This window comes from Rhinolophus sinicus, chromosome 3, assembly GCF_057876585.1.
Source record: "Rhinolophus sinicus isolate RSI-liver-muscle chromosome 3, RSI-T2T, whole genome shotgun sequence".
NCBI lineage: Eukaryota > Metazoa > Chordata > Mammalia > Chiroptera > Rhinolophidae > Rhinolophus > Rhinolophus sinicus.
In genome coordinates this window covers 26704914-26731959 of record NC_142503.1, presented here as the reverse complement: position 1 = coordinate 26731959, position 27046 = coordinate 26704914, and the positions used below count along the sequence as shown (strand labels likewise).

Below are 27046 nucleotides of genomic sequence, written 5' to 3'. Positions count from 1 at the left end.
TTTTTTTTCTTGCCATGGTCCGACATAATAGAATATCATTTCCTCTCTATGAATAAAATCTTTAATGTCTTGGATGAGGATTTTAATATCAGGGCCACTTAAGGGTCCCAGACTGTGCTAGCAAATAAGTAGCCTGAGGTCTAAGATGCTAGAGAGGATGTTGATTGGCTTCACACACACACACACACACACACACACACACACTACCACACATGTACATATCATGTTTACATTATGTACAGTCCTGGGAAAACAAATGGTGGTTAAGGAAATGAGATGGAGAGAAGAGGACAGATATGAGCTTTGGTGTCAACAACAGGCAAGGGACAGGTGAACAAAAACTGACAAACAAGATGACATAATATCATGTTAAGGCTCTACTGGGAAGGAAAAATCAGGGCAGGACATCATTATACATCAGAACATTTAAAGATATGCCTGTTTATCTAGAATATTGAAGTGAGTAGATGAGAAGAAGGGACAAATCTTATATTGTCAAAGTTGGTTGATTTTTTTAATGTTGAGAAGTTCTGAGGAAAGCATTTATAATTCTGAGTTTACAACCTGAGGTGAACAATGTATCTCATAAGATATTTACTTTGGGCACATATTGCTGAAGATAAATCTGTTATTGAACATAATTTGCGTGTTTAGATTAATTGTGGTTCCATTAAGGTTTAAGAGGGAAGTATCACTTGCACTCAGGGCTTACATGCTCTGAGAACACTACTAAGCAAGCAGGAAAAAAAGTCATTTTAGGAAGTATTTAAGAAGTAATAAACAGTAAAACTGCCTCACTTTTGGAAACCAGGACAGAAATACAGTATACCCCTCTACAGCAGGATTTTAAGGTAACATCATTAATAGTTTGACAACCAGAACTTTATTTCCCTCTGATGAATATCTAGATCTTTACTGTATCTCCTAAGATGTTTTCCTTTTATGCATGACTCCACTCTAATATAGAAGGAATTTTCTAAAAATGCTTCCTGCTTAACATCCTTCAGTTGTTCCTGAAAGCCTTCCTTTCTAAACCGGGGTGGCATACGAGGGCTCTCAGGATACAGCCCTGACCAACTCCACAATCCAGTCATCATGAACTGAGCAAGGTCTCTCTAGTGCTAGCTTTCTTTCCACATTTCAAGTAGGGTTTCCAGGTGGGAATTCCCGCCCATTCTCAGGAATTCTTTTTTGCTTTTCCGTTCCAGAATTCTGAGAAAAGTTGGTTGGGAAATTGGGAAAATCGGCTCCTTGAACCCAAGTGGCTGGTAGTATCGGCCGTCCCTTTGTGGAAACGATTTATCGTGGAGAACAGAAAACAGTTTATATCTTGGGATTTGGAAATGGAAAGCAAAAAAATTCCTGAGAACGGGTGGGAATTCTCACCCAGAAACCTTAATTTCAAGCATCTCCTCATTTACTGGGAGCACTTTCCTCATAGGCATGTTTTCTCTGTCTCCCCAAATTCAGCTTCTATGCAGTGAGTTTATACATAAAAATTCCCCATGGTACCCTTCCATGTAGCTTTCCTTGACCTCTCCCTTTGCCCTCAGTTTGTGGGAATCATAGCAGCCATTTTATTGTGTTGTCATTGTCTTTCTTACCTGGGTCCCTGACTTCAATAAAAGTTCTTTCAGGATGAGAGCTCTGTCTTTTTCATCTTTGTATTTCCATTTACTGGTGCAGTAACTGGAATGACACAGTCCACCCAATAAACGTTTATTGAACAAACAAATAGATTGTAATGTAGCAAGAACCATATTTTGACCCACAGCAGGGCCTTCTGGACACTACACATGTTATGAGTTGGATAATTCTTAACAACTACCTTTCTGATCCCCTTATTTGCATTAAGTGTCTATTGAGGGCTGGGGGAAGGGCTAATAAAGATCACACTTCCTGCTTCTGCTTTTCAAAGTGTCTCATCCAAAGCCCTCAATGCAATTTCTCTTCTCTAAGCTATTTTTAAAGGGTATTGGAGTGTTTTTTTCTTAGGGAGGAGATAGGTTGTAATTAGTCATCCCAGTTCTTTCCTCCCAATCACATTTGTAACAAGTAGTAATTTACCTCCATGACATGGAACTCCATTGTTACAAGTACTTGGTGAGACTACATCTACAAGATGTCTGGTCAGATTAGGTATTGAACTTGAAACTAGAATTAAAACTTTCTAAGGAGCTACTAAAACTGTTTAAGTCCTGTAACTATACTAATGGCTTTATTAGTAGTTAGTTTTGTTAATTTATGTTCTTTAGTTCAGATCAACAGATATTATATAGAAACTACAAAAGTGTGATGAAAAGCCACAGTGAGAGAAAATTCTGTTACAAGGAATCTTAATTATTCTGTTTCACTTAGTATTTTGAGGATGCTGAAATTAGGGACCAATCTGTCTTGACTATTATTGTGATCCTTTTGCTATCTCATTTTTAAAAAATCCATTTTACATAATACCCATGGATTATTACCTCACATTTTTCAGAATACATTTATAGCAGGTGGAAAAAGTTACAAAAATAAAATAATGTACTTGTTTTAACAGATTGATTATTTATAAAAATGATTCACTGAAAAGGGGAGTATTTCTTAGAAGGAAAAAAAGACCAATAAGTATAACCAATTAATGCTTATATTTTTTCTTTTAAAGTCCAGTTAAAGGGAAACCACTATTTTCTTAGAGTCCAACTGTCTGTATTAGTAAATCAAGGGGTTTAGTCATGAAGTGATGAGACTTAGCTTCTATTACATCCTGTTAAAATAATTAGTCACCATTCCCTGAATCAATTGCATCCTCTGTTCAGCCTCACATAAATCATTCAAGTGATGGTGGTAAGGAACTGGCACTTTTTCCCCCCAGGTTTTTGTTGTTTTTACAGGGACATCCAGTGACTGAGTTTTGACTTTATAGCATATCATAAAAAGGACAAGCAAAAAATAAAGCTGTTATTCTATACAGGTACTTTTCTGAGAGTACTGTAACTTGTAAAGTCCTTTAAGTCTTATTCTCAGGCCAGGTTCTGAGGGTAAGACTTGGGAAAGACAAGTGTCCGTTTTGATTATTTTATAATAACCTGTAAAAATGAAGTCTGGAAAAAACATTCGATGATTCAACTTAGAATTTATTACAAAAAATGAGTGCTAGATGGAACTAGTGATTATATTGAAAAATAATAAGATGACCACAGCACTACAATTATGAATTCCAAACTGAATTAAGTTGTCCATTAATTGTACTCAAGGTAGCAAAAATAATTAGCATATTGTCTAGCCCCTGCCTTCATTTTTTGCTTTAAAAAAATATTGATTCCAATCTTTTTTGTCTGAAGTTGTATGGTTTCTCTTTACCCATAAACTCCCTACATCAGATAGGTTTTTCTTCTACTCTAACCCAATTTAATAAAAGAACTTATAGAAATTTTCCTTTATCCCTAAAGATCTGTGTTTACAGCTATGTCAAGTTATTTTGTTTTTCTTCCTGGCCTGAGACATTTGATGTGTCTGAAAATTAAATTTGAAGGTGTGGATTTCAGCCTGGGTTGTGCAAATGCTTTTTTATCAGCTCTATGAGACTCCTGAAAGTCTAACCTGAGATGGCTTAATACACTTTTCAAAATTTCTTTTGTCTTATGTTGTTGGAATATTAAGTAAATTGGTAACTTATGAATTCTACTTTCTGACAAATAATAAAATAAATGAAGGTTAGGAGATGGGATATTTTAATAAAGAGCCTAGATATGTGTATAATTTACGTATTACTTATTTAAGGAATTAAAATGTTATACAAGAACACAGAACACTATGAATCTACTGAACATGAGTTAATCAATTTTGATTATTCAGACTATGTTTTGATGTCTTATTGTTCTTCTTGGTATTTCCAAGGATATTTTTTGTCATACTGTAAATATAGGAAACATCCATTACAGTAGATATTCAAATGAAAGAATTCCAGATAAACTTTGTACTTTTACACACACACACACACACACACACACACACACCATGTACATGTACATATATTTATATAAGTTGATCAGAAAAAGCACATGAAGTTTACATCTGGTCTCATCATCTCTAAAGACATCTTACTAATAGGTATTAAGTAATTTGCCTCATAATAAATCGTTCAACCAAATAAGTCTAGTTACCTTAAACAAATAGTCATTGTTATAATGAGTCCATCATCCATCCATAAAATCAAGACTTCTTAAGCCATTGGATCCCTAAAACATTAATGTCCTTTCTGGTCATCTAGTGATATTTACTCCTGGCTTTTGCTTTAGTAGCTTTTCATAATAGCACTCTTGGGCATGAGGTTTCATTTCACAAGAAGAAAAGACATTTGATTCATATGTTTAAAGAGCCTACTATAGCATCTGTTCCCTAAAATATGAATGCGTAAGTAGTTTGGTGGACAAAGTAGACAAACCAAATGGGTTTTTCCTGTGAAAAGGCAGCTTTCTTATTCCACAAAGCTACGGTCACTTTAGTATTCTCTGCAGAGAAAAATCCTTGACCTGTCATATGGTCATAAATACATGCTACCACTGGCAGCGATCTTTGCTGTTAATCTTTTTTTATGCATGAACAGATTTATTAAAAAAAATTGCTTTAGCTGTCAATGGTTGGTATCAGTCAGTGTTTTCTAAAATTGAAAATAAATTCTCCCTTTTTTTTTTTTTGACTAGCCAACTATCTCATTCACATTTACTATACCGGGGCCTGCCAAAGAACAAATTAAAATCCGTTAGAGTATAAAGTGTACAACTCTACATGGCTCTGAGAAGTCCAAAGTGAGGCATGAGGTGGTAGTGATGAACGTGCCTCTGATTTACACTGGCAGTATTTCAGACCAAAAAGAGACAATGCCACCACTCCAGGGCTGTCAGGCTACAGAGTCACAAAGTTGGGTTAATCTCTGCAGCCTTGCTTAAATACCTAATCAAACTAATTCAGTGAGAACCAAGCCAGGCAGGAAGTCTTGTTGAATCTCATTTATGTCAATCAATCTTAGGTATTGAGACCTGGAGGATGTCAGCTGGTATGCAAGCACAGCGCTCCTGAGGGGAATGTGCAGGTGTCCCAGGGGAACAGACCCGAAGACTTGGTGAGTGGCTGGTTTTGTACAAACTAAGTGGCTTTATGAGCAGAATCCACACGTTTTGGCAGAATAAGGTTAGCAGTATCTCAAGCCCCAGTCTCATGCCTCAAATAATATATATGGGAGCTTTCAAACACTTTAAAGGATGGGAAGGTCAAAACTAAATTAAATTGAGCAATCTAATGAGAGCCAGTGTTATTGTAGTTTTACAATGTTTCTAATAGTGGTATTTACTTACTGATAAAGTTTAAAATGGTTAAGGTGTCAGAATCCCCTAGGAATGGTAAATATATGTGGTTTTAGGTTTCTCTGCAACATTTTGTTTCCCCACGTAGGCATGGTTCTTCATTTGATTGGTAATATTGGCACTTGTTCAGACCAGAGCTGTGTAATGAAACATGTCATTGGTGATGTCTCATTAACACACCTTAAAAACATTCTGCTCTGAAGATTGAAATTAATGTTTTACTGGAAATAAATGCATGTGCTTATAGTAAATCCATTAGAAAGACGGGTAATTTGACCACAGGTATTGCATGCGGTAAATATTAATACTCTTTTTGGTTATTAGATGAAAAAAGAGGGTAAAATACTGAGATGAGAAAATCACACATTATCCACTGGGGAATTTGGTCAAAAATTGATTCTTTGGGCCTTCTTCAATCTGGGAAATCAGGGAAAAGGCAGAAATATCTGTCAGAAAAGAGTTAAGCTTGGTTACATTGAACAGCCAAGAGGCAAATGAATCATGTTTTGTCATTTGAAATCAGTCACAGGCAAAGAATTTTATACCTGGAAGAGTCTTTTGTGATGATCTTACGCAATTCTGTCTTTCATCCCACTCAGTGCTGTAGGACTAAACACTGAAGACGGAGCTCAGTGTCCTGGTGGTCAAATCAGAACCAGGCTCCCTTATTCAGACTGATGCTCTTTCTACTGTGATATAGACTTTTCCTGATTTTCTTATTTTTCTTTGTTTTTGAGAGAGTAATTTTTCAAATAATAAATATAGTTACCATTTCCACAAAGTTTAGAGCATTTCAGGCACTGAAAGTGTTACAAGTATTTTTATCTCTATTGTGCTGACAAAGAACTGAGCACAGTGACCTTCAATTACCTGCCCAAGTCACACAGAGAGGAAGGTGTGTGTTGCAAGGGTTTTAACGCAGTGGTGTCAACCCAGCTCTAGAGAGCAAATGTCCGACATTATGTAAATGTGCAAATGAATCCAGGAAGAAGAGGGCATGAAATGATGCATAGCTTTAAGTGCATGATTTAAAAAAAAAATAAAAACCTATGTTCTAGTATTTCACGGGGAAAAAGTATCATGCAATAAAAACAAAATGAAAATAACAGATTCTGTTATGACTTAGAGCCCTGGAGTAGTTGGCCTTTTATTAGGGGTGTGTTACCACATTGTCTAAAGTCGCTCATTTTCTTTAAATCACATTGAGGATGCCAGGTAAAAGCATCCCCCAATATTTTGGGCAAGGAAGTGCTTTTAAAGGATGAGTTCTTTTCAAGTACAGACTGTACTGAATCTAAGAGGAGCTGTAAGTTTTGTACTTCAGAACTAAATAGATTTAAGAGTAGCCAAGCAAATCTTTAAAATATGATTTGAGATGATATGTATGAAGAACAGCTTATACAGAAGGAAGAAAATGTCACAAAGGAATAAATGCACATTACTTATAGTTTAAATACACAATGTGGTATATAATAAAGTATACTTCATTTCTGACCTATGTCATAGTAATTTCATGTTAATAGTAATTGACTTCATCCCAAATTCTTCTTAGGAAACAGACACATGGAATAATTTTGTAGGTAAATGGAGAACGTGAGAAATGATTTTCCAAAGTTCAAACTTAAATATGTCATTAGAAACATGAAGTGTTCTCAGAATATCCAAGTAATGCAGGAAACCTAGGGGCTGAAGCCTTTAGGACCCTTAATTCTTCATGATGACTTAAAAGCTGAAAGACAGGAGTGTATTTTGAGCATGGGGCCATTAACCATAGAGCAGACAGAAGTCTTTTCCAGATTTTATTAAATTAGAGTTACAAGTTGCCTAGTTTTGGGGTTATAGTCACACTGATGTTTCCTGTTTGCTTGCTTTATTTTTCTTGTTTGTGTATTTGTTTATTTTACAGTTCTTAGTTATGCATTTCCAGAGTGTTCTCTTCTAAATTCGAAATCAGGCAAAATTTCAATATAGCTAAAAGGAAAAATAAGAGAGTGTATTTTTACAATTTCACAAATTACTGAAGCATCATCATCCATTCCTCTTACTGACTCTGAGTGCCCATTTTCTCTCTATTCATTATATCAGCTTGAAGCCTGAGTGACAATGAATTTGTCAAAATTTATGATAAGAATGAAAGAAAAACAATAAGGATTCTGAGGGCCTAAGTTAGATAATGGATGTGTGTGTGTGTGTGTGTGTGTGTGTATGTGTGTGTGTGTTGGTGGATAAATATGTGATCACCAAGAGAGAGGAAGAAAACAGGGCACCCTGGGTATCATATCGGTGAGGGCATAGTTAAGGAAATAGAAAGAGAGGTAGGTATTTCAAAATGGGGGAGGGTTTGCATTGGAACTTTGTAACAAAGTTCTGGAAGGGCTAGAGAAATAAAACAGAGAAAAGCAGGAAAACTGGAGGAGCCAAAAGGCAGAAGGGGAGATACGCTGAGATGAAAGAACAAATGATACCCCTAGACTAGAGCTCACAGCGCTGTCCCTGCTGCACTGCTGGCAGTGCTGGAACTGAAGATGCTGCCATTGCTGGGGCTCCAAGCTTCTGCAGTCACCCCATGCCATTGCTGCTACAGCGGCCTCTAACAACTGCCATTGTTGTCAGTGTCAGAAACTGGAAGCTTTTCTCTTCCTCTCACCTTCTGTTCTTCCACCAGGTCCTCCCATGAGCAGGACACAAACAGGAAGCCATACAAAAAAGGAGTCTGGGAAATGTAGTTTCAGCTTGTCAACCCCAGCTGTTCAGAACAAAGTTTAGAAGGATACATGAGTGGCTGTACTTATATTTGCAGTAAACTGCAAAATGACCGTCAACTTGGATGCACATTCTTCATCATGCCAAGGGTTCTGAGAAAAACTAGCATAGGAATTTCTTCTAAATTTTGTTTACATGTTTAGGTACGGGCATTACAATTTATAGTCTATTGCAGAGAGTCGTAAACTTTTTCTTGAAGCTCTAGATAGTAAATATTTCAGGCTTATGGAGCACACAGTCTTTGTAGAAACTACCACCTCTGTTATTATAGCATGAAAGTAGCCATAGACAATGAAAAATGAATGAACATAGTTGTGTTCCAATAAAAGTTTAATTACAAAGATAGATGGCTGGCCTGCAGATCATAGTTTGTATATGCCTGACTTATTGAATAACGGTACTAGTTCTTAAACTGTAGAATAATTTGAAAAATATGAACTTATGGTGGTCAGAATTTAAATGCTGTATTAATTTTGATTTAGTTTGCAAATCTTTCTTTGAAGAATGCATGTATGATATACATGAAAAATGACATCTGTTGTTGATGATTTCAAAATACTTAGAAGAAAGTATAATTCTTTTATCGTACTGGCAAATAGACAACTGAGTGAAAGAATTTAGAGTATCTGAGATCAGAAACAGGTTTGTCTCAGAATCCCTTTATAAAGGCAGCTCAGAATGTGTTATAGAAAGAGGAGACCAATGGAAAAATCCAGAATGTGTCTGTTTGATGACCAAAGACACAGGTTACAATTGTGCCAGGCCGGGAGGCCATCAATGACTATGTGAGAAGGCCAAAAGTAAGAAGAAGGTAATTACCATTTGAATTATAAATTAGAATTATGGAAATCTGGCCCAAACCTGTCTGAAGCTATCAAAAGAGTGGAGGGCACACTTAGAGCACGCCTGATGACAGGACCTTGAAGAGCTGTCTGCATGTACCCGTTTGTTGCAGCGTTATTCACAATAGCCAAGATATGGAAACAAATGTGCATCAATGGATGAGTGGATAAACAAAATGTGGTTTATACATACCATGGGATTCTATCCAACCTTAAAAATGAAGACAATCCTGCCATTTGCAACAACATGGATGAACCTGGAGGACATTATGCTAAGTGAAGTAAGCCAGTCACAGAAGGACAAATATTGAATATTTCCACTTACACGAGGGGTTGAAAATAGATTCGTAGAGGCAGAGAGTGTAATGGTCATTGTCAGGGGCTAGGAGGGGACAATGAGGAGTTGCTAGTCCATGGGTACAAAGTTTCAGTTACACAGGATGAAAAGTTGTAGAGATCTGCTGCACAGCACCGTACCCCGAGTGAGCAGTGCTGTATTGTGCCTGCTCCTCTCACACAAACTGTCCCTTGCTGCTCTCCCTATTCATTTCAGCAAAAATATCATTTTAGAACACACTATCAGTAGTATGCACATTTCTAAAGTTCTGAGATTTTGTGATTTACGACCACACTATCACCACTCTAGCCATGTCTTTTTTTCCTGGGTTTCACAGATTTCCTTCCAAAGATGAGACGGTAAATATCTGCATGTCTTTTGTGCTATTCCCTCCATCTCAACTCATCTCATTTAAACAACTATTCAAAAAAAGAGAACACACAATTCCACAAGCAAGGCATTCGGAATTTATACAAAGCCCAGGAATATATCAGACCTCATCTTACAAACTTCCCTGAGCCTTCCTTCTACCCAAATAACAAAAAAGTTAGCTAAAATGCCTACAAGTTAAGAATATTGCCTCAAATCTGCACTAATTTACATTAGTAAACAGAATACTTTCTATAATGAAATTTTTTCATTCAAGTAGATGGTAATTTTGCACTTCGTGAAAAGTACAAGGGAAGAGTTCTTTCTTCAAGTTTGTATGGTTGAAAGGTCCCCATCCAAAAGATTCTTTAGGATAATAGAACAGGACTTCTGCAAGGACTATTAAATCTTACCATTTTGGATGTAGGAAACTGCTTACAATAGTTCAATGTTGACGTTTTCAGTTTAAATAGCAAACTATTTAAAATTTCAGGCTAAAATTTCTAATACATCACCCTGATGCACATATATACCTTAGAACACGGAATCATCCTAAGCTAATTTTTAGAAAGCATTCCATTTGTACATGTTTTCTTTTTATTTTTTTTCATCTGCCACTTCATTTATTTTTTTATTTGCAGGACGAGTTGAAACAAATTTTAAGGTGTTTTCATTTTTTTCCCCTAAACATGAATCATTCAAGTAAAACTAACTTAACTATAGAAACGTAGCAAAGTAAGGGGAAAGTAGCACAGAAACCCAAGAGGCAAAGGTTAGAGGGGAAAGAGGTGGGTGCAGTCCTCATACACCATATGCATAAACGCCTTATGAGTCACCTGCTCAGGACCGCCTCCCCAGAAGGCAAGCACAAGGACCCCATTTTAAGAGGATGTCTTCCCCCCACACATCTGAAAATGTTTCAACTTAAAGCTTAAGGTTAAAAAAGAAAGAAAACCCCACAAACCATCAGCCATAACCACCTTCCTTAATCGATCATAAGAGTTTCTTTTCATTTTATAAAAAGATTAATAAAAAATATTGAAAAAATTATTTTCTCATCTTATATTTGTAAAGATAATAGCATTCAGAAGTATCTTAGAAAACAGACCAGAAACCGCTGTCCTGTTTCCACCCGTTGCTGAGCAGATCAGCGGGACTAGAAAGTTAGGATACTGGAGCTGCCAGTGGAGAATGGGAAGCCCAGCCCAGGAGAAATCAGGAAATATGGGGGAGGGGGCTGGCAGGGTGTGGTTAGGAACAACACCATGTGATAAGGCTGTGCAGAAAAGGGGAACACAAGGTGCTCAGAAAGGCCTTGGACTCCTCCTCGACATACAAAACTGATTTGTACAAAGATCCAAGCAGTTTGGTCCCAAACTGAGGTGAACACTTCAATGTTTATTCACATGCTTTGTTTTCGCTTTTAAGAATCAAAGTTGCCCAAATTAAATCTTTCTGCTAATATTACTACATATGCCTAAAAAGGGGGGCAGGGGCTTTTAAAACCAGGATAAGGGAGAAGAAATTGAAAATCATCAAATTAGTCTTTGCTCCAAATGAAATTAAGAACAAAACTGTTGGTTTCTAATAGGGAACAAACCAAAATCCAAGCACCGCTCTCTCCTCCCAGCCCCAGCCCCCACCCCACACACCAACAACAAATGAGAAACACAGCTAAAGCCCCATGTGCTGTGTTCTGCTCAAGAGCTGGGCTTGACCCCAGGCTCCACACCAGCCACCTCTGTCTAGTGGGACGCAGCGCCAGGGATGCTTTCAGCTGTAGTAGGATTCTGCATGGCTGGTAGGGGGTATGGGTGGGATTTTTCAGAATCTTCTTGGGGCTCCTCTGTTTAGCTCTTCGCCAGCCATCTTCCCAGTGCCTCGTTCCCCTGCGGTGGGGCTCCCATCAAGAGTGGCCCCTATTCAATGGTGGGCTGTAAATTGCCCTTCTCTTCTCGGTTCTCTGTCCCACTGTCGTCATCTTCAATCTCTCCTTCTTCCCCACTGAACTTGTCGTGGGCTGACTTGGGACTGGTGCTGGATTTCCGGAACATGAATTGACCCCAACCCCGGGGAAAGGCTCCTCAGCCCTGGCCCCGGCTCACCCACTTCTCACTGCCTTCACCTTCATGGTCATCATGCAGGTAATACTTCTTGCTTTGGGGAATGTACTCAGGGTCCCACTCCTCCTCCCGGTTTCTTTTTTGAAAATCATTGCTGCCGTTGTTGTTGCCAGAGTAGATGCCTCTGCCCCAGCCTCTTCCTCTGGCTCGAATTGAAAGGTCCCTCGAGCTCTGCCTCCTCTTTCACTTGGACCCACAAGTCTTTGGTCCCCAGTCTTGATTTGTCAAAGCCCGTGGTGCTCTCCTCTCTGTCCTCTGCCTCTTCAGTGTACTCCTCCACTTTGTAGCAGTGGGACGACGGGGAGGAACAGGACGATGACCTGGACCCGTCTCGTGCTCGCCGGTGCTTCTTCTGCTTCTTTGATCCTATATGGGTTTTCTTGGTTTTCTCAGCTGATCTTTCCCTCGAGTGGCTTGAGTCTCAGGAATCCACTGATTCTCTTGATTTACCTCGTTTAAGATCTCTCTCCTTATGTGTTTTACGACGTTCAATATCAAGGCGGAGATCAACAGGATCATCTTTGTATTTTCCCTCAGTCTTGTAGCCAGTATCCCGGGGACTTTTCATTTCATCATGAGCCAAACCATGTTTTCTGAATGTAATAGGGAAAATGTCTATCCTCCTGTGTATCTCTGGGCTTTTCTTGTTTTTAGCTGCGCCCTGCTCACTTCCTCTCTTTAGGTATTTAGTAAAGCGTTCATGCAATGTCATTCCTGAGGACCCAAAGTGATGCTCTTTGGCGTGGTGGACAGTGGTCACTATGTGCTGGGCAAACAGCTCGGAGGGGCTCCGCTGAGACTGAGCTGACTGTATGTATTGGAAAATGGAATGAAATTCCTGTTCCTTTTTGTTGCCATGCACCAGATCTCGACAAAGCTTGTGTTCCTGAGCCAATAAGCCACTGGGTCTTGCAAGGTCCTCATCAAAAGAGTCCATCCGGACATTGACCTGGGCCTCGCGAGTTATGGAAAAGGAAGACTTCCCTGTGGAAAAGTCTCCTTTGGCTCCTAGCGTCTCTCGGCTCTCAAAGGTCTTTCTTGGGGGAGGTGATGAGCTTTTCTCCTGGACTGCTTTGTAGGCGGTCACTCGGAAATTCTTTTCAGGCACGAACCCCCTGTGCCCACTTTCGGTTCTCGTGAGCCCTCCCCAATCCTCCTTTTTGGATCTCTCTGAGAAAGACTCCTCCTCCAACTCCTCTGTTTTCCTTTGCTTTTCCTTCCCTGGAGGAGCATACACCAGGCCCTCCCATTTGCCTGACTTCTCCTCCTCCTGGTTTTTCTTTGCACCTGCTATGACTTTCGACATAAGTTTGGGTTCATCGTGAAACTCAGATTCTTTCCTCCCCTTAACTTTGTCCTTATCTTGGTCATCCATCTCGTCCTTGTGGAGGTCAGCCATCTTCTTCTCACAGTCATCTCAGAGCTTACACCTTTTGGGGGACTGGCTACCCCGAAAAGGCTTCTCAGAATCAGTTTTGGGAGCAAACAGATCAGATTTCATTTTTGAATCACTCAAGCCCATATCAGAGCAGCTCCCTTTCTCTTTCATTTTCTCTTTATCAGTAATTGTTTGTTTCTGTTCCTTATCTTTTCCATTCTCTGTCTTCTGCTCATCTAGATACCTCTTTGTATAGGTTGCTCCTCCTGGAGCAGCAGCTTTCTCCTCCTGACAGGAGCCAGATGTGGAGCCAGTGGCCGATGGACGCTTACCCACAGGGCTCATTTGGGATGGACTCAAGGACCCAGAGCCATGGTCAAACTGACCTTGGTGTGTCCCAGCCTGGTACCCAGAACCACTCTGCAGAGTCAAGCCCATCTGAGATGTGCTAGAAAGTGGAGGGCTAGGCTTTGGCACAGGGCTAGGACGGGGGACCACGGTCTCACCACCACAGACTGGAGGGGGCTTTTCAGAGCAGGGCTTCGCTCCCGGGGACTCACCTCGGAGACCGCCGAGGCCCGGGATGCACTACCAGCACTGTATGTGCTGCCATCTGCCCATGGCTTCGAGCTCTCAGATGCTTTTGTATCTTCAGAGGTGCCTCCAGAGAACGTCTGCTCCTTGACTTCCTCTCCCTGGTTATCCCCGGCAGCATGAGATGGCCGGCTATCCTTGGAAGAGGACTTTTCCTCCTTTGCAGACTTGTGCTTAGGTTCAACTCGGCTGTGGTTGGAGGAAGAACGAGAGGATGAGGAGCGCCTTGACCTGTCAGAGGAAGACTTATCGGAGTTTCTAGAATGGCTTCTGGACCGTGGCAAAGGGGACCTTCTCTTTGGGGACCGGGATCCGGAACGGCCCCGACGAGGACTGTGCGCTTGCTGGTAATTCTGCCAATTTGAGCGGTAGTTTCCATAACCTCCGCGGTTATACTGGCCCCACGGATAAAAGCCTCTGTTGCGCCCACGGAAATAATAGGGGCTTCTATAGCCTCTGTGGTGACGTCGGAAATCCTGATTCTGATACACTCTTGGGTGATTCCTCTCTCTGTTATGAGCTGGAGAATATGATCTGGAACGAGACCAAGAACTCAGCCTGCGCTTCCTTGAACGAGAGATAGATCGACTTGGAGATCGAGACTTCGAAAATGACCGAGAGAGAACGAGATCGTGATGCAGATCTTGAGCGAGAAGAACAGACCCAGACGTGGAGTTGTTTGTTTTTGACATCTCTGCAGAGAGGGTCAGTCACTTTTCAATTATACCTTATGAGCGATTCGACTTGCACCAGATCCCAAACAGACACTACCTCAAAGGAACACTGGCAGCGCCGCTGGCGTCTCCGGTTTACAGTCAGGATACAATTCTGGGCCCACGGCAGCGATCGCAGCTGCAGCCTCGCAACGGCACAACCGGCCCGAAGCTCTGTACATGTTTTCATACGTTAAAAAGAACATTCCTTGTGCAACATCCATTTGAAGTGATTAGAAGATACTAAGCACACAATTTCATCTTAGAAAACTATTGCAGGAGATTATAATACTAAAATACTAAGTATAGTACTAAAACACAGAAAAATTATAATGCTAAACAAAAACTCACTTCCTCGTGTACAAACTATTGATTACCTAAGACTAGACAATGTCTGTAGTTCGAGTTTTTGAGTTGCCATCTATTAACTGTATAGACACACACCTATATGTATGTATATAAATATTTTATGCATGTACATACATGTATTTTCAATACATAATTTTTCTTGCGCAAAGTAAAAACATCACTGTCTCTTTTTAGACTGATAGTAAGATTCAAGTGATTTCAAACTAGGGAAGGAAGCTAGGTATAATATATTGTTTCAATATTGAATATTTATCACTTTCTATTCCTTAAAAGTGGTTAATTGAAGGAGACACTTTAAACAAGAGAAAACTGCTTGAGGTTGTAGCCTAGTAATAGAGGAAAGACTGAGCGAATGTTTTGTAATGATTTGGACTTCACCATAAGACTCAGTGAGCCCCAGAGTAGCAGTTCATGTTTAATTCATATGGTAAAAGGCAAGTCATAAGTAAATGAAAAACTTTCTACTCTTCATGTATTGAAGCTTACTAAGATAAAAACAATACATTTTAAATAATGATAATACACTGCAATGGTTCTTTTTGGTTCTAGTCTATTGAATAAAGAGATTCCTCTAAAATGAAGTAGGATTGGAGGACAGAAAATCAACTTCCAAAAGGGAGGGAAAAATGTTTCTTGGATGGTTGGGAGAGCTGTGATCCAGAAAAGACATATGGTCTAGTCAGTCTGGCGTTTCTCCAGTGTAAACCACATGCAGACATGGGAAAAGCTAGGGTAATTCTATGTGTTTATTATGGTCAATGTCACACTAAGGTGGCCAAGGCAGTGACCTGGACTTTGCCTTGTGAACATTAATGGTTCTCCCTCATAATTTTATGAAAGCCCAATGGACAGGAAAAAAGCACAGCTAAGCAATTAAACCTGAGAGTGCTGAAAATATTTCACTTGAGGAGCTATTGAGAGGTCTGGTCTGTGCCCATAGTAAGGCATTGAGTTTAACATAAGGACTGCTAAAATCCCATTGATTTTGTATTGCTAAATTCTGGTCCCAAAGCCAAAAGGTTATAAGAGTTCTGACAAGATGTTCATTTCTATTACTTTTTGCTTATGAGCAATGTGAGTGTGAAACTGTTTTCATCAGATGTGATTCAGAGTTACTCTTTGTAATGTTCTAGGAGAGGTAGAGGTTTTTGTAATTATTTCCATGGAAAATTATTGTGTGGCGGTCTTCCTTGACCTTTTTCTATTTGACTCTATTCTATAAGCTTATTATAAAATTTACTTCGAAGCATTTTCTTAAAATTGCCAACTTTGCCAGTAATATCAATAAAAGTAAGTGAATAAGTAAGCTTTGGGGTCCATTATACTAAAGGATATTTACTGCACAATCATGGACAATTGATTAACTTTGATATCTCTGAACCTTAACCAATCCAGAAAATATAGCTAATAACACCTGCCTTGTACAAATATAATGAAGAAACAAAATAATGCACATAATATGCCTAACTCACAGTAGGTATTCAGTAAATAGTAGGCCTTATAGAAGTTTCATGTTGAAAGCCTTATTGGAGGCCCGTTATAAATTTTGTTCCACCTCAGATATCAAAGCTGACTCATTAAATTAATTTGTATAGTAATATGTGTGGCAGTTTTAATTTAGCTTTCATGCAAACCCAACTATCTTTTTGTGTTATCTGAGCATTCAACAGACCAGTTGTTCAAGACCTTGATAGATATTGCATCTGCTAAAAAAAAAAAAAAAGTTATTTTTCTTTATAGAGATGATGTTGGCATCTTATCCTTAAAAAATAGGTGGGGTTGGGGATGGTACAAGTCTATAAAGCATAAGACTTAACAAGGTTGATTTCATTATCTGTATTTCACGTCCCATCTTCTGTCTCTCAAGGAATTTGATCGAATTACTCTTATCCTCTCCTGTGTTTTCTCTGTTTCCCCTATTACTGTTTCTTTCTCATTAGCTTGCACCTTTTCTACCTTACAAATAGACAAGCAAGCCTTGATATCTGCTCATATCTCTTCTATCATAAAATCAAACTAAATAATATACCTTCAATAATATACCTTGACATCTAATATACCTTGACCTCGACTGTCCCCTCAACACACACACACACACACACATACACACACACACACACACACACACACACACAGAGCGAGCTAGATTGAGGAGATTCCCTAGATGCAATGCACAGGCTGAAGTTCTCAAACTTTAGCAAGTACCAGAGTCCCCAGGAGGGCTTTAATCTTTGGTCCCAATCCAGAGTTTCTGATTTGCAATTTCTCAGGTATGTGATGCTGCTATTCAAGGAGACATCATGGCCTAATGCATGCTACGACATCACTAAAAATGAGAAAAATGATATTCATCAGATCTCCTTTCAGGAAGAGCACTGTATGTATGTTGACTAGGACTTCTCTTGCATTTCCTTTTCTCTAATAGAAATTATAATTGGCAGTGTGCTGACAATTTGACTGTACAAAAATACAATGGCCTGATTTGAAGCATTTGCTGATTTCCATCGTGTCAATACTCCCACCTTGGCTTATTTTGAACTACAAATGTATATCAGTGAACTAGAGCTTGGGAAGAAATCCACACATTTCTGTCTCTTAGAAGCAGGTTGGAGCCAGATCCAGCACACCACTGATTAATGTAAATGTAGACATTTCTTATTGACAGAGAAGCTGAGATAGACACAGGAGAAACTCAGGTAGTCTCACTTGGCTGTGGAATTTCCTTTCCTTAGCTACCATCTATTTTTATTTTCCTTCTCAATGCATTGATCATTGTTCTGGAAACCCCTAATATGACTTTCTGTCCAATGCAGAAGTTATGTATAGATTGTTACTTAGCAAGGGAAGGTGGGGGTCTAATATCCCATTATTTATGAAATTTCCCAATCCAGGGTCTAAAAAAAAGGGTTTGGTAGAAAATATTAGAGATGGGAAAGGGGTGGGGGGGGGGCAGATACTACTACACTGTGAATCTTTCAGGACCTTCTATTTCAATCCCGTATTTGTTTGAATATGTCGAAATTACATAACTAATGACACTCATTAACAGTCCTTTCAATTCATAAACTTCCCAGATGTATTTATGTATTTTTTTTTTCACCTAAAAGTTCTCTTCAAGTCTCCAAAGAGACAGGAAAATAAGGAAAACTATAGTCAGTGAGAATTGGCAGTGAGACCATTCTCTTTCTCAACTGTGCCCAGGGTTCAGGTTGGTCTCTTCAGTGGAGATGATGAGAGAAACAGAAGGCAGACCTGTGCTGAAGGATGGGGGGAGCATCATAAATGCTGTCAGGCCTCTTCCTGTCCCATCATTCTAACACAGGGGTGCTTTCCGATTATTTTATAAGATCGTAGCACTAAGCCCAAAGAGCACTGGAATCATGTCCCACTCCCAATTCCCGGTCCCTGTGCTAGCCCTAATTTTTTTCTTCAAGTGAAAAACAGACTCACTTATTATTATTTTTTTTAATGTTGTTTATCCAGGAGGGGGGTGGGGAGCACATGAGAACAATTCTGTATAGAAAATGTGCAATCATTTTAATTCAAAGAATGTACATTTTTGTTTCTCAGGTATTTTATACAAAATAGAAGATGGCAGTAAGTGTGTGCATATGAAATTCTGTTTGGAGACGCAGAGGCCTGGTACTGGTTTGGAATTTCCCCTTGATTCTACACTTGACAATGAGTTATCTTTATGAAAAGATTTGAAGGTAGTGGGTTGTTGGTATAAAGTTGAGAAACAGTTGCTTGGGGCTTACCAAGATCAGATGAAGGTCTGGGCAAGACTGACTCAGTCTTTAAAAAACAAATGTGGCCCCGTCCCAGTAATATTCTGATGAAGATAAGGCTACCTGTGACTAATACAGCTCTTATGCTCTGTAATTTCCTCTAGGTATAGTGTGTCAGCTCTTCCCCAGTGGTAATTTGCGGCAAAAATCTTAGCAAATGTGAACAAGATTTATGGGTTCATTATAGAACATGAGGAACTAGAGAGAAAAATATGCTTCAGTACCTCATTGCTTAAGAAGATGGAGTCCCAGGGGAAAAGTTTTATTGTGGAAAAGAGGAATAGGCAAGCTAGTCCCAGAAAACTCCGGAAAAAAATAACAAGTGGGAATTAACTTTAAAGAAGTGGTGATGAGGTCATGTGTCCTGGTCAGAGTCCGCGGATTTTCCCAACTTCGTGTAGCCACCACTCGTCCTCCGTGTACATTGTCTTCAAATGGTTCAACATTTCCTAAGCCTCATTCCCTTTGTGCAGCTGTTTTTTGAAGACCTTTTTCTTTCTGGGGTGTGAACGACTATTAGAAAGGTAATATATAAGCCACTTTCAGGAAAATTCCCGCTTCAAAAAGACATCATTCAGAACTTCTGTGAAGAGAAATGACTACATCTATAATCATGGAATTCCCAAATCAATGGCAGACAGATAGGGACGGTCTTTGGGTCAAGATTTTTAGAAAGCTCCTCAATTTGTGCCACGTACTTCTGAGGCTGGCCTTGATTTGGACTTAGAAACATGGATATAAATGCTCTAATTAAATCCAGTTTCATGAAAAGAAAGCCTCAAAAAAATCCAACTAAAAATTCACCTTTATTTTCCTTTGTACATTTTCATTTAGTATTTAACCTAAATTTTACTACATGGACTTCAAAGTTATTTCCTCTGAACAATGTACATGTATTTTAAAATGCATCTCTTCTTTTCTTCCCCTTACAAAGTGCAAATGATGAAATGATTATGTCATTTTAATTCCTTTCCCAGGTGCCACCCTGTGGGTCTTTTGCTCTTTATTCTCACCTCTCCTGTCCTTGTCTCTTATGAAATTTCGTAGCTAACACCATTTGCCTGTTTCTAGAACAGTAATAATTACGGCTAACCATCTCTATTTTTTAAAAAATCTCTTTACAGTGCTGGCAGCAAGGCAGAGAGAACAGATGAGTCACAGGGTGATTAGGAGAACTTTTCTTTGGACATCTCACCCACTTTGTTGGTTTTCCTGATTGGCCACGCCGATTGTGCTCTGGTTCCCCAAATGATATTTTATGTGAATTTAGCTCTCCTTCTACTAATTTTCAGGCATCCTGGCCTTTTCCTTCCTTACTCTATTTCTGTCTTTGAAAGTTAAACTCTTGAGCTTTTCCCCTAAGAGGTATCTATTTCTTAAGACAAGTTCTTCAGGAAAAACACTTAATAACAACCTCCGACATCAGTGACACCAGAAAGCCTGAGAGCAAGTTCTCAGTGATCTTCTGGCTCTATCTTTTTTTTTTTTTAACCTGAATAAAAAGGCACACTCAAAAATTATCTAAATGCTTGTACTATATGCCTTTTTTGTAGGCATATACAAAATAGATCCCTATTTTGTAGGTATCTTTGAGTATAAAATCATTTCAGCTTTTAAGAGGCATAGACTATGGTTAAGCCACCCAGATCATTCTTCCGATCCTAATAAAATATATCTTTTCCAGCCTAGTGTTGTTCTAGTAACAGGATATTATAAAACCTGACAGAGTATTTTTAGCCCTGCGAGGCCCCTACCCCAGTCAGATCTTCTTTCACTTTCTTATGTCACCTAACTGAATCACCCTTATCTCCATGAAACCATGGTACCATCTTGAGGAATGCTTGCTTCCTTTATCTTTTGCTCATCGCGTTCAGTCTGTTGCCAAGTCTAGCTAAGTATCTCTCCACATGGGTACCTTTTCCTTGCATCTGTGCTCTCATTTACAGTCCCACTGTTATTGTCATCATTTAGACTCATCTTCTCTTGCCAGAAATATTGTGAACTCATCTCTCTACTCCCTTCCATCTCTCCTCCCTTCAAAATATCTTTTATCGTACTGCTGTCACAGTAATTGTCCAAACTATGAGCATGTAATTCTCCCATTATGTGCATTGCATTAATAATAATAATAATAATAATAATAATAATAATAACTTCTTAGCTTGATAATTAAAGCACAGTTTAGCCAGAGCTTAACTTTCTGATCTCTCCTATTACTATGAACTCATGGCTTTTCCTAGAACATGCCTTGGTGATGGTGCTCTTGTAATGAGCCTTTTCCATGACCTCTTGACAGTTTCCTCCAATCCTGTATCAGATCACATTTCATTTCAGATGCCTCTATGGTCACCACCTGCACCACCGGCACCCCTGTCACTCTCTAAAATATCCTTTGGAGCGATTATACAGTATTGGTTCAGACAGACCTAAATTCAAACCCTTACTTTGCCTATTACTAATTTCATGGCTTTGAACAGATTGCATATCTTCTCTGAGCCTTTTTAAAAAATCTGTAAAATGGAGATAACATTTTCTTCTAATGTGAAGATTAAATGAAATCATCTGCATGTAATTCATACATGAGCCTGTCATTATTAAAGATTTGTGCACACATTACTCTTTTAAAATAATTCTTCTTTGGTATTAACTCCGGCTTGCATTTCAGCCGTTGGAGATCCTGATCTATCTTCTATTTAATTATGCACACATTGACAGCGTTACTTATTTTTGGATCCATCAAAATGACAACAAAATACCTAAATCAGGAGAATATGCAGAATGCTGAAACTGATCCTTTTAGGATAAATTAGGTCTTTAAATGAATTTAACATCTGTGAACAGGTGGCAAACATGGCCTGTCCCTCAGTATCTCCTAGGGCCACCAGGTTTCTGTTATCCACTGTTCAAAGTGGGTACCTGAACTGATGCTCTCTATGAGCTTATTTAATCAAATACATAAGGAGGGCCGAAGAACACAAAATTATGGGACAAAATTAGAGAACTGGATGAAATGAGAAATGAGAGTAGAGTTGCACTGTTGTACCTGCTCATTGGCTTAAATATATACATTTCAGGTTGAGTGCTAATAGGGAACGAAATGTATTTTATTGAGAATGGAAGTTCAAATTGAATTAACCATATTTCTAAGTGAAAACAAAATTATTTACATGATAGACACAGTATAAGTGTGTAGTCATCAGAGTTCTCTGATACTATTAGAACTTGGGGAGAGAGAGGGAAGGGGAGCGAGGGGCAGACTACTTTAGGAGACCAGAAATAAGTAAATATCATGATACCAATGTGCTCTGGAATGCATTGAGTGGGCAGTGAATATTCATCCAAAACATATATGTTTCATATACTTTGAAATTGGAAATTTTGATATTTCATTACATAGAAAAGAACTCTCTACAGAGTTATCTCCAGGCTTTAGAAAGAAAGAACAGAGCCCTTTCCACAAATTTTCTTCACTCGTCAAAATACTGAATATTTGGGGTTATTTTGTTTTCTAAATATTATGTGAAAATTAAATCCTAGCATAAACTTTTACTATTAGGGAAGTCAAATCACTGTCATCTTTACATGAAAGAGGTTGAATAGATGGCTTCATTCAAATCCTTGGCAGTAATAAAGAAATGTCTAAAAATCACATCCTAATGAGCTTTGGCTTTAGGAATAAGAAAGAAAAGACTGTTTTCATGTTGAAGGAGGATAGGGTGCACCCTCAACAATTATTTATTAGTTATTTGTAGAGGAAATATCCCTAATCATATCAAAGTATGTAAGCAAATAAAGATCACATTGATTATGTGATTGATCTAAAAACAAGGAATTTCTTATAAAATAAATCCTAAAAGGTTATACATGATTGTAATTTGGCTTGATATAAGATTTGATTTTTCAGGGTTTCCAAATTTAATTTCCATTTGTGGATCTCAGATTTTTGTGTGTGTTTTTTTAAAGATTTTATTGGGGAAGGGGAACAGGACTTTATTGGGGAATTGTGTACTTCCAGGACATTTTTCCAAGTCAAGTTGTTGTCCTTTCAGTCTTAGTTGTGGAGGGCGCAGCTCAGCTCCAGGTCCAGTTGCTGTTGTTAGTTGCAGGGGGCGCAGCCCACCATCCCTTGTGGGAGTCGAACCGGAAACCTTGTGGTGGATAGGACACGCTCCAACCAATTGAGCCATCCGTGAGCTCAGCAGCATCTCGGCTCAAGGTGCCATGTTCAATTGTAGTTGCAGGGGTGGAGCCCACCATCCCTTGCAGAGTTGAACCAGCAACTTTGTGGTTGAGAGCCCACTGGCCCATGTGGGAATCGAACCGGCAGCCTTCGGAGTTAGGAGCACAGAGCTCCAACCACCTGAGCCACCGGGCCGGCCCTCAGATATTTTTTCAAGTGTGCCTAACATTTGGACAACTGAAGACAGGTGACCAAACACTATATTTAGAATAGCTCTTCTAGCATGTCTCATTTCTTGTGAGGAGGGATCCTGAGTGAAGAGAAATACATGTGCTGAGAAGTGGTGAAAGTGCATCTGGGAGATGTGGTTTCTGTATCTCTTTTCAGTAGTCATGAAATAATCACATTTCTTTGCTTTAAATCTCTTTGTCATTAACTGCATAGCTCTCTTTTTATTATTTTCTGAAATTATGCCCATTTTTTCCATTTATGAGCTGAATTTCTTTTTGATTCCTGTGAATTTTTTTTAATTAAAATTTATTTGGGTGACAGTGGTTAGTAAAATCACATAGATTTCAGGTGTATAATTCTGTAATACATCATGTATATATCACATTGTGTGTTCACCACCCAGAGACAGTTCTCCTTCCATCACCATATATTTGAACCCATTTACACTCATCTACCATCTCCCTCCCCCCTTGCCCTCTGGTAACCACTAAATTATTGTCTATGTCTATGAGTTTGTGTTTCTTTATTTGTTTGTCTTGTTCCTTTGTTGCTTTTAGTTTTATATACCTCATATCAGTGAGGTCATATGGTTCTCGACCTCTTCTGTGTGACTTATTTTGCTTAGCATAATAACCTCAAGATCCATCCATAATTTCTGCAAATGGCACTACTTCATCTTTTCTTGTGGCGTAGCAGTATTCCATTGTCTATATGTACCACATCTTCTGTATCCAATCATCTATCAAAGGACACTTTGGTTGTTTCCGTGTCTTGGCCACCATAAATAAATCTGCAATGAACATCAGAGCACATACATCTTTATCAATAAATGTTTTCAGATTTTTTGGGTATATACCCAGGATTCAAATGTTTTTATCCATCTTGTGTTTTATTTCTCCTTGGACTTTTCTTATTACATCTTATTCTATTCTGAGGTCCTATCTCTAAGTAACTTCAGATATGGCTCAATGTAGAATGCGGGAAAGAATCATGTTCTTAGAGATGCCACATAGATCTCCTGGTTTTGATCTTTTCTCATCTTCAAATGGGACTAATATAACTCCTTTCTGTCTGTCTCTGTAAAGATACAATGAAAACTACAGGTATGAACATGTGTTGAAAAGTTAAAGACACAATACGAACATTTAGACATTTTTCTTCAGATATACGCAATTTAGTATTCACAATTTGAACATTCTTCCTTCTCTTACAAAAATATTTTTATCACTAAACATTTCCCTCGTTTCCTGATTGGCAGAAAAATGGGCATCTTTGGCCAATCTAAATATTCTATGTTTATTTTCATGTTGAATGTGAATAACAAGAAAAGAACACATTCAATGCAAATTAAAAAAAAATCTGAACTACTTTATAATAATTACATTAAGTTGCCAGGAGGCCAAAATGAAATTTTGCTTCAGACACACACACACACACACACACACACACACACACACCTTCCTACCCAGTTCAACACGAGAATACAAATCTTGATTCAAATTAGGTGTGGGGTGGTAGGGAGAACTAGAGGAATCTGGACCTGGGCCTTTGATGTGTGTTACGCTAGATTACTGGTAACATATAGTAGGATATTTCTTCAGCGTCCATATGGTGTTCTCAGCCTCAGCATGATAAACATTTCATATCAGATAATTCTTTGTTCTCAGGGGTCTGTGCTGTGCATTATGGGATAGATATTTGTCAGCATTCCTGGACTCTATGCACTATTTGCCAGTGGCATTTCCTGTCACCCCCATGGAAACTATCAAAGATGTTTCTAGACAGTACCAGATGCCCTGTGGAGGGCAAAATCCCCTAGGTTTGAGGACCTCTGCTTTAGGATAACTTCACTGCAATGAAAAATTTTGCATACCTTTTGCTTCCCCATTGTGTCTGTTATTGATAAACAGGATACAGAACAGTTCAGCTGATTACTACTCATTAATCATTAGAGATAATCGATTATGTGCTTTTGGGAAGAATATAATATTAAAGCCCCAGCATATCATTTGTACTAATGTCTCCTGTATTCAGATGAGCCTTATGAAAACATGTTTACATTATGACAAAATTTGCACTACCAAACTGATCCCTGTTCTGACTTCTGAGTGAACTCAAACATGAACAAAGGTAAAGGGGTTTGATAGTCAGACATCTAGTCAGGATTTTCTCCTTTAATGTTCTGATTAAAATACGGTCCTCCTTTTTGAAGCGTTTCCTTGAGTCTTTGGGATTTTATTGTACTTTCTCCTACTATCATTACCATCTGGGCCTTCGGCATAAATTACATGTTGCCTTATATTGCTCTCCGACAGTACAATAAATGTTAGAGTTGGCTTCCTAGTGAGATTACAAGGTCTCTGGGGAACATACTTCTCTTTTATCTCTTATGACATCAAATACAGTGTCACAGTCATTAAAACATAGCAGAGTCTTTGGAGAAAAACAGATGTGGACTCTACCCAGGGTTCTGTCACCCAAGGGCTAAGTAAACTTGCACAACGACTCAATCTCTCCATGTAGAGTAACCACTACCTGCCACATGTTTGAATTATACAACTCACTTTCGTGCACTCAAAGCAAACCTCAGATTAGAATTTAGCTTCTTATCTAATTTTCCATTTTGCCTAGAGAAAACAAATACACTGGTCATGCTAACCTGGTTGTCTGGACCCATGATTGCTATAATACTTACTTAAGTGAGTTAATACTTAAGCACCCTAATTTTGTACATCCATTTTTGTGAGCCGGGTTCATCTAAGACAGTGTTTAACAGATGAACCTCTCCCATTATACTGACAATATCAGATTTTTGAACCATAAAGCTTAAGGACTTTGAAATGTGGGAAATGAGAGAGCAAATATCACATTTCGAGGCTACTTAGAGGCCCTTCCTGGAAACCACCAACCTCTCTTCAGGGCCTCTTCAAATTTCAAGCTTGTTGGGAGAACTTATCTTAAAAGATCACAAAAATGAATAGAATAGGGAATCTCCCCTGTAGGAGTTTACCTTCAAATAGATTTTTCCCCCTTTTACTTTGTTCTCTCTTTTTTATTTAAAGTTTATTGGGGTGACAATTGTTAGTAAAGTTACATAGATTTCAGGTGTACAATTCTGTAATACATCATATATAAATCACATTGTGTGTTCACCACCCAGAGTCAGTTCTTCTTCTATCACCATACATTTGATCCCCTTTACCGTCATCTACCACCCCCCAACCCCCCTTACCCTCTCATAACCACTAAACTATTGTCTGTGTCTATGAGTTTTTGTTTCTCATTTGTTTGTCTTGTTCTTTTGTTGTTTTCAGTTTATATACCACATATCAGTGAAATCATATGGTTCTCCACTTTTTCTGTCTGACTTACTTCGCTTAGCATTATAATCTCAAGATCCATCCATGTTGTCACAAATGGTCCTATTTCACCTTTTCTTACTGCCAAATAGTATTCCATTGTTTATATATACCACAATTTCTTTACCCATTCATCTATCGAAGGACATTTTGGTTGTTTCCATGTCGTGGCCACCGTAAATAAAGCTGCAATGAACAATGGAGCACACTTATCTTTATGGATAAATGTTTTCAGATTTTTTGGGTAGATACCCAGGAGAGGGATTGCTGGGTCATATGGTAATTCTATTCGTAATTTTTTGAGAAACCTCCACACTGCCTTCCATAGTGGCTGCACCAATCTGCATTCCCACCAACAGTGTATGAGGGTTCCTTTTTCTCCACAGCCTCTCCAACACTTGTTACTATTTGTCTTGTTGATGATAGCCATTCTGACTGGGGTGAGGTGATATCTCATCGTGGTTTTTATTTGCATTTCTCTGATGATTAGTGATTTTGAGCATTTTTACACATGTCTATTTACCATTTGTATGTCCTCTTTGGAGAAATGTCTCTTCAGTTCCTCTGCCCATTTTTCAATTGGGTTGTTTTTTGTTATTGTTATTGAGTTGTATGCGTTCCTTGTATATTTTGGATAGTAGCCGCTTGTCGA

The 27046-nt window shown here is 38.8% G+C and overlaps 1 long non-coding RNA gene and 1 pseudogene across 1 annotated transcript in view; one reads left to right on the top strand and one right to left on the bottom strand.

Annotated features, from left to right (window-relative positions):
• LOC141570434 (uncharacterized) overlaps nucleotides 1-27046 on the top strand; it is a 475324-nt gene that overhangs the window by 171665 nt on the left and 276613 nt on the right. The window contains exon 2 of the long non-coding RNA XR_012494439.2: nucleotides 5015-5107. This is a non-coding gene — a long non-coding RNA (uncharacterized LOC141570434). The remainder of the gene's footprint in view (nucleotides 1-5014; nucleotides 5108-27046) is intronic.
• On the bottom strand, nucleotides 11579-14446 carry LOC109450174 (thyroid hormone receptor-associated protein 3 pseudogene; annotated as a pseudogene).